This window comes from Sinocyclocheilus anshuiensis, unplaced genomic scaffold, assembly GCF_001515605.1.
Source record: "Sinocyclocheilus anshuiensis isolate Anshui unplaced genomic scaffold, SAMN03320099.WGS_v1.1 scaffold2205, whole genome shotgun sequence".
In the NCBI taxonomy this organism is placed as follows: domain Eukaryota; kingdom Metazoa; phylum Chordata; class Actinopteri; order Cypriniformes; family Cyprinidae; genus Sinocyclocheilus; species Sinocyclocheilus anshuiensis.
In genome coordinates this window covers 46,584-53,437 of record NW_015551115.1, presented here as the reverse complement: position 1 = coordinate 53,437, position 6,854 = coordinate 46,584, and the positions used below count along the sequence as shown (strand labels likewise).

At 36.9% G+C, this 6,854-nt stretch overlaps 1 protein-coding gene across 1 annotated transcript in view; it reads right to left on the bottom strand.

Moving 5' to 3' along the window:
• The window catches only part of LOC107662997 (radixin-like), a 91,465-nt gene that overhangs the window by 54,071 nt on the left and 30,540 nt on the right, over window positions 1-6,854 (bottom strand). The gene's annotated exons all lie outside the window — the stretch shown is intronic.

Sequence of the window (6,854 nt, the reverse complement as noted above, 5' to 3'; positions counted from 1 at the left end):
CCATGGCAACCTGAGCCCCCTGTTCCACCATGGCCTCCTGAGCCCTCTGTTCCGCCATGGCCTCCTGAGCCCCCTAATCCGCCATGGCAACCTGAGTCCCCTGTTCCGCCAGTCATTGTGCTCACCTGTCTGCCTCTAATTATTCACCCCTTATTAGTTCCTGTCTGTCTGAGCATTGGTGTCGGTTATTGTGAATGTTACCCCGAGTGTGTGTGTTTCACCTACCTGTACCTGCCTTGTTGTGTCTACATTAAAAGTGAGTAGTGGAATTCTTGTTGTCCTCGTCGTCCTGCCTGCCTCCACACATCCGTGTCCGTGACACCATGTCACTATTAATTGAGCAGCCCTAATTATTAAATACTTCACATTTAAATACTTAAATACTTAATAATGAAATATTTAACATTTTGTCACACACACTTTTTTTTTCTGATTAATTGTGCTCACAATAAATGCTAGAATATATCATTCTCTCCATCTCATACAAACATGCACATAAGAGAAAGGTGATCCAGTGAGCCGTCCTGCTCGGACTGAGTTACAGCAGAGTTTTCAGTGGCTCTGTCTGCCATATACTGCAGCCTGGCCTTCCTTTCTCCCATCTCATCCTCACTATCATTAATTTCTAATGAAAGCTCCAGGATGCTTCACATAATATACCATGAATACAGACATTGTTCCTCAACTGCCTTGCTATGCATTTCTTGCACAAAGAACTGGCTTTATCACATATGGGTTGGTATTTATTCAGTACATCCCATGCCTACTGACAGCTATACTGCAAAGAAAATGTCTGAATCCTTCCAGCTTTCTTACAATAGGCAAAATGGGATTCCCTAGCTGAGTCAAGAACATACCGTATGATCCTCTTATGGACAGATGAATCAAAAGCCAAATACTGTATTTCATAAGAAGAACCTCACACCAACCACCAAGTACCATAATGGTAGTGTGACGATTTAAAGATGTTTCGCAGCATCTTGGACCTGGAGGTCTTGCCGTTATTGAAGGATAGGGACTATGCTGACCCGCACCACGAGATTTCTCCAGTAGAAGCCATTTGTCTATGCACTAAATCACAGCTGGCTCAGCAGAGAGACAATGATCTGAAGGCTACAAATGTCAAGGAGCTGAAGCAGTTTTTTTCTTCCACTACAGTGTGAAACATATATAATTACAGGGACTGTTTAGTTGCAGTTATTTCTGCTAATGGTGTTATAGCCAGTAATTGAATAGGGGGCATTCACTTTTTAGTGTAAAAATATGCAAAAAGAATCAGACACTGAAACAAAATGTGCTAAATGTACTTTAATGTACTAAAAATAAACTAAAGTTGCAAATGAACAATTCAGACTTGAATCTTTATACTAGACATTAATATTATTGAGATTAACTCACAAGCATGTTTTAATAATTTGTTCACACGTCTTAACTGAAACATGAAGAGATTTTATTAATTGATCCCTTTGTTTTAATAAAAGTAAAACAAAGTATGAAAGACATCGTCAGAATAGTCCATCTGCCATCAGTGGCTCAACCATAACATTACGAAGCGAGGAGAATACTTTTTGTACGCGAAGAAAACAAAAAGAACGACTTTATTCAACAATTCGTCTCCTTTGTGTCTCTAATATGTCTTGCAATATCACAGTAGCGCCATTTTGGAGAATATGCGCTGAACGCAAACTGCGTATACTCTTCTGTGTAGAAGAGTATACCTACGAGGGAATGCAATCCTATTCCTAAACTGGTCATCTACAGCCTCAAATGAATTACATATCAGATAAGAGAAAAAAGGACGAGGCTATGCTTAAATCCTAACCCAATCGAGCCATCAAAGGCATGCTTACAAATGAGAAGAATATATATTTATAACATTGGGCTGTCAAAAAAAATACATACTCTACTGTAAGTGCCTGATCCAATGTGATGCACCTAGCTAGTGGTAATCTGAAGATGATCAGTAATCAACTTTTCAAAGAATTTAATCGGGTTTGAGCCCTCAGTCCCTTCAGGCAAACTGATAACTTGAACATTGCATCTGCGTCCTCCTCGGTTTTCCAGGTTGTCGATGTGGTTCACCAAATGATGCACCTGTTTCTCCAAGGCTGCTGTTTTTGCACCCATGGATGAAGTCAGGGTCTTAAAGCGGTCCTATTATGCTTTTTCACTTTTTGAATTTTAGTCAGTGTGTATGTTTGGGCATAAAAAAGATCTACAAAGTTACAAATCTCAAAGTACACTCCAAAGGGAGATTTAAAAAAAAATCCCTTTTCAATAACTACATCGAACGGCTAGTTTGGACTACAGCATTGTTTTCCGGGTTTTGTGATGTCACAAAGCGGCGCATTAGAATATCATTAAAATAATTTCCGCCTACGGAAATTCGAATGGTTGAGGGGTGGGGAGGGGCGAGGTCGTGGGTTGAGTGCATCAGACAAGAAGACGACGAAGAAGAAGTGCTCCTGTAGCGTAAAGTTTTCGCAAATTATTACACATGCACCTGAATAATTATGTAGCCTATGTAAATATGTATGCTACAATTATGAAAACGTTTTTATAATAAATTGCTGACAATAGTACAATACTGGACAATGATGTAATCTGCAGAATTTACACTTCAATTATGAGACTACAGTGTTTCCCATACATTGAGTGCGGGTGTTATTATATCACTGTATTTCTTAAGGAAACCGACTGTCTTCAGAAAATTGGATGTCATTTTCATTTTATCTTTCATGTAATGTCTGATAAAGCAGCGTTTGTGAGCATAGAGCTGCTTTGTGTACAGCGGTTACCAGGAAAACCTCGATCTCTCCCACTCCAACAGCGACTCCTGCTGCCAGAGAATGAAATAGAGTGCAAGTCTGTCGGAAACACTGGACTATGGTATAAATAAATTCAAATGTATAACAGTTTCACTGCAATTCATGTTATAATGTTAGAATTAAAGAACAATAAACATACTACATATGCGCTTATCTGTACATAGTAAATGCAGTTATTTTTAACCGGTTGTTGACATCCTATCTAAAACGTGATTTAGCCAAAAAAAACAACAACAACAATAACGTTACCACTCTAATATGTCTTGCAATATCCATGCGTGCAAAGGTTCTGCGCAATCCTCTTGTTCATTATTCTCGGGGTCTGAATCCAGCTCAAATTTATATGGCAATATTGACGGGGCGGGGCAGTACTGAAACACCGTCTAAGCTGTTCGCCAATCACAACGCACTGGGACAGCTAACCAATCACAACCCATTTCGTTTTTTGGGAAGGCGGGTCTTCATCAAACCCGGAACTAATCGAGCCGTTTGTGCCAGGCTGGGGAGAAAGGTATTGTAATAATGTAAATTGTGTGAAAAAGATAAGTTTATATACGTATTATATATCATTATACACCAAGCATGAGAGCATGTTCTAGTATACCCCAAAACAAAATCAAGACTTTGTAAAAGAGCATAATAAGACCCCTTTAACAGCAGCTTTCCTCCCTTCCACATCACCAATTTGCTGACTCATGGTCTGAAGTTGGACTGTTTGCTCATGTATTACTTCCAGGACTAGGGTTGGGTATCGTTTAAATTTGATCAATTCCGATTCCGCTTCTCGATTCTGATTATTTTCAATTCCCAGTTTCGATTCCAATGTGATTAAATAATGATATCAAACATTTATCCTGTGTCTCTTTTTTGCAAACCATTTATTGGAGCTGAATATCATGAACAAAAATCAACAGGCTACATAAAAACTGGACTCTTTAAGAGCTGTTTGTGTGCAAAATAGAACTGCATGATAAATTGAGTTTTTTTTTTCTTTCTTTCTTTTTTCCCCCCCCAATGGAAGTTGTGGTTCTCATCATTCTGAAGAAACACATTAGACAACTAAACAAAATCACATGTAATTTATGAATAAATTATTCAATGACTCTAGGGCTGCAGCTATCGATTATTTTTGTAATCAAGTATTCTACAGATTATTCCATCGATTAATCGAGTAATTGGATAAGAAGTCATTTTTCTTTTTTAAAGAGCAATACTAAATATACAAGAGATAATAAGATAGGTCTCTTAAAATAAACAACTAATTTGTTTTCTTTTTAGAAAAATTTTATTTTTATTGCTGAAATTGCATACATTAGTAACCGTGAAAACTAAACCCATTTAATGCATTTAATTGCCAAATGACATTCAAAATACAAATACAAATATATCAATTAAAAAAATTATATAAAAAAAATAATAAAAAAAAATAAATAAAAATACAAAAATCAATTTCACATTACTTTAAAATACAAATATATCAATAAAAATAATATAAAAATACATAAAAATACAAAAATCTATTTCATATTACTTGAAAAAATGTAAACAGTACAAACTAAAACTAAGGCATAAATCTAAATAATAGTAATAAAAATAATAATAATACCTAAACATTGCATTTATGTCGTGCAACTTAACTTTCAAGTTTCAGCCTAAATAAAGCTCAAGCAAAACATAATCCTTTACTTTTCTTGGAAGGCTTTATGGGAGGCAAAAGAGGCAAAAATCAGTGGACAGGAAGGTAACTTGGAACAAGAACAAGAGACCATACACAATTTTTTCTGCACATTTTTCTGCAACATGAAATTAGATTTATTTGGAGAATAAACCCTCTTAAATGTCCCTTGATGTACTCACGCCTACCTAAAATGGCTCGTTCTAACACGCCCCCACATGTCTACGTCACGATGCGGGAAGATTTGCATAACGCTGCCCAAATGTTCACGCAAAGAAAGAAGGCATAACTTTTTTCTCGCTGTAGTATTGTTGCCACCACTGTGTGTTTCGTTGTGAAAGCGAAACTACTTTCCAAAAGAGGACGATATCCGCTTCGTCATGCCTGGAGCTGATCCGTGCTGGTTGCTGAGGAAATACATCCTGTTTACACACTGTTTAATGTAGGACATGAATGCATTTAACCTGCAGTTACAAATGCATAAATAATATTTTGTTATTTTAAACATGAAACATTGAATACTGATATTTACAATTATTTTAAAAACGAAAAGATACTTTAAATGTTAAATTAAAACCGCCAGTAGGTGGCAGCAAGTCACTGTTAAGAAGTGATTCATTGCGACTGAACCGAATCATTTAAACAGTTGATTAATTCAGGAATGAAACACCGTCATTTTGCTCAGAGACGCAAAACAGCATTGTGGCTGTGTTTGTATTTTTGTTGGCGAAATGAAACTAAAACAGGCAATATAGTGTCCAAAACGTAAGTCTCTTAATATTAACTTTTTTGATCAGTATCACATTTGTAATCATGCTGATTTAGAGATGAAAACTGGCACTTTTCGTGTGATATTGACTAACTTTCTTTCTGTGGTATTTTTATGCACAATGGCGCTTAGTCTTTCACAAAACATAGCTAACATAGGGACATCATAACTAGCCACCATATTGATTTACGGTCTTAAATATGTTCAGCGCTTGCTTTTTTTTTTTTTACAGTCTATGGTCCAGTGTTTATCGGGTTGTGCGTCAGTAATAATGTTCCGTGGGGAAACACGGTGTTCCGTGTGTAGTTACAGTAAATGGACTAAACGAAGCCAAATTATTTGCCTTGATTTTTTGTATTCGAGTTACTCGAGGTATTCGAGGAATCGTTTCAGCCCTAAATGACTCACTCAAGATTTACTTGTTTCATTACCGGATGAATCAGCGTTCTTGAACGAATTTCTTGTATGATTCAAAGACAAATACATTTTAACAGCCCCTTTTCGCCACCTACTGGCATAACAATGTAATCGATAAATCTTCATTTGAAGTGTCAAATTACCTTCAAGAGGTGATTTACTATGTTTTAATCGCTACCGTACACATCAGAGTTTATATCTTAACTATAAACTTTTATCCCAGTACTTCTATGATTTGAATGTTTGTAACACAGAAATAATGATACTGTGTGGTTGAAAAGACTGTGTGAAGCTTTCATTCATGACAGCTGCTCTCTTTAGGACAACGGTAGTGTGAACGCAGATTTAAATGTTCAAATCACACTGGTGTGATCGTACACTGCATGGACAAACCAAGTGATCACAACATTGATCGCACATGTCAAAGGTTGAGTAATGAAACAGACGAATCATTGTAATTTAGGAACAGAAAGAATCACGTTGGTGTTTGAATCGTGTTTGCGATCTTTAACGATCTATTAAATTAAAGTGCTTTTATGTTGGTGGTGACACCACTCTTGCAACATGTTTAGCCATCACAGATATTATACTTAGCTTTTTTGTTTTCTGATCGCAAATGTAGCCAAACTTTGGAGCGCTTAGATTAGTGAGCAAGCTTCTGGCAGATCGCTAGGTCCGGTCCTCACAGATGAAGAAAAAAAAAAGCGCATAGGAATCGTTAGGCGGAATCGAAATTTTAATTTGACAACAATCCGATTCCTGACCTTAAGTATCCGATTTTGGAATCGGAATCGATTTTCGATTCCCAGCCCTATCCAGGAGTCCAGGACCATACTAATTTTAGTGTCTATAGCACAGATGACATTTTCTGTCATCCTCTCGATTGCTATTAATAATTTTGGCTCCGCTTCATTGGCGGTGGTGCAGGCCTTCATGGTAGCTTGTTCAGCATCAACTGGTCCGGTTTTTGTTGTTTTTTCATTTCCTGGATTTACTACTTGTTGGTTTTGCAAAATAATCTTCTAGACTCATTCTCAAAAAAAGAAATCAGCCCTTTTGATAAGCTAGCAGTCACTTTAATTAAACGAATATTATTGGAGCTAGCTCGGGTTGCGTCAGAACTCTACACTCTAAAAAATGCTGGGTTGTTTCAACCCAACTTTGG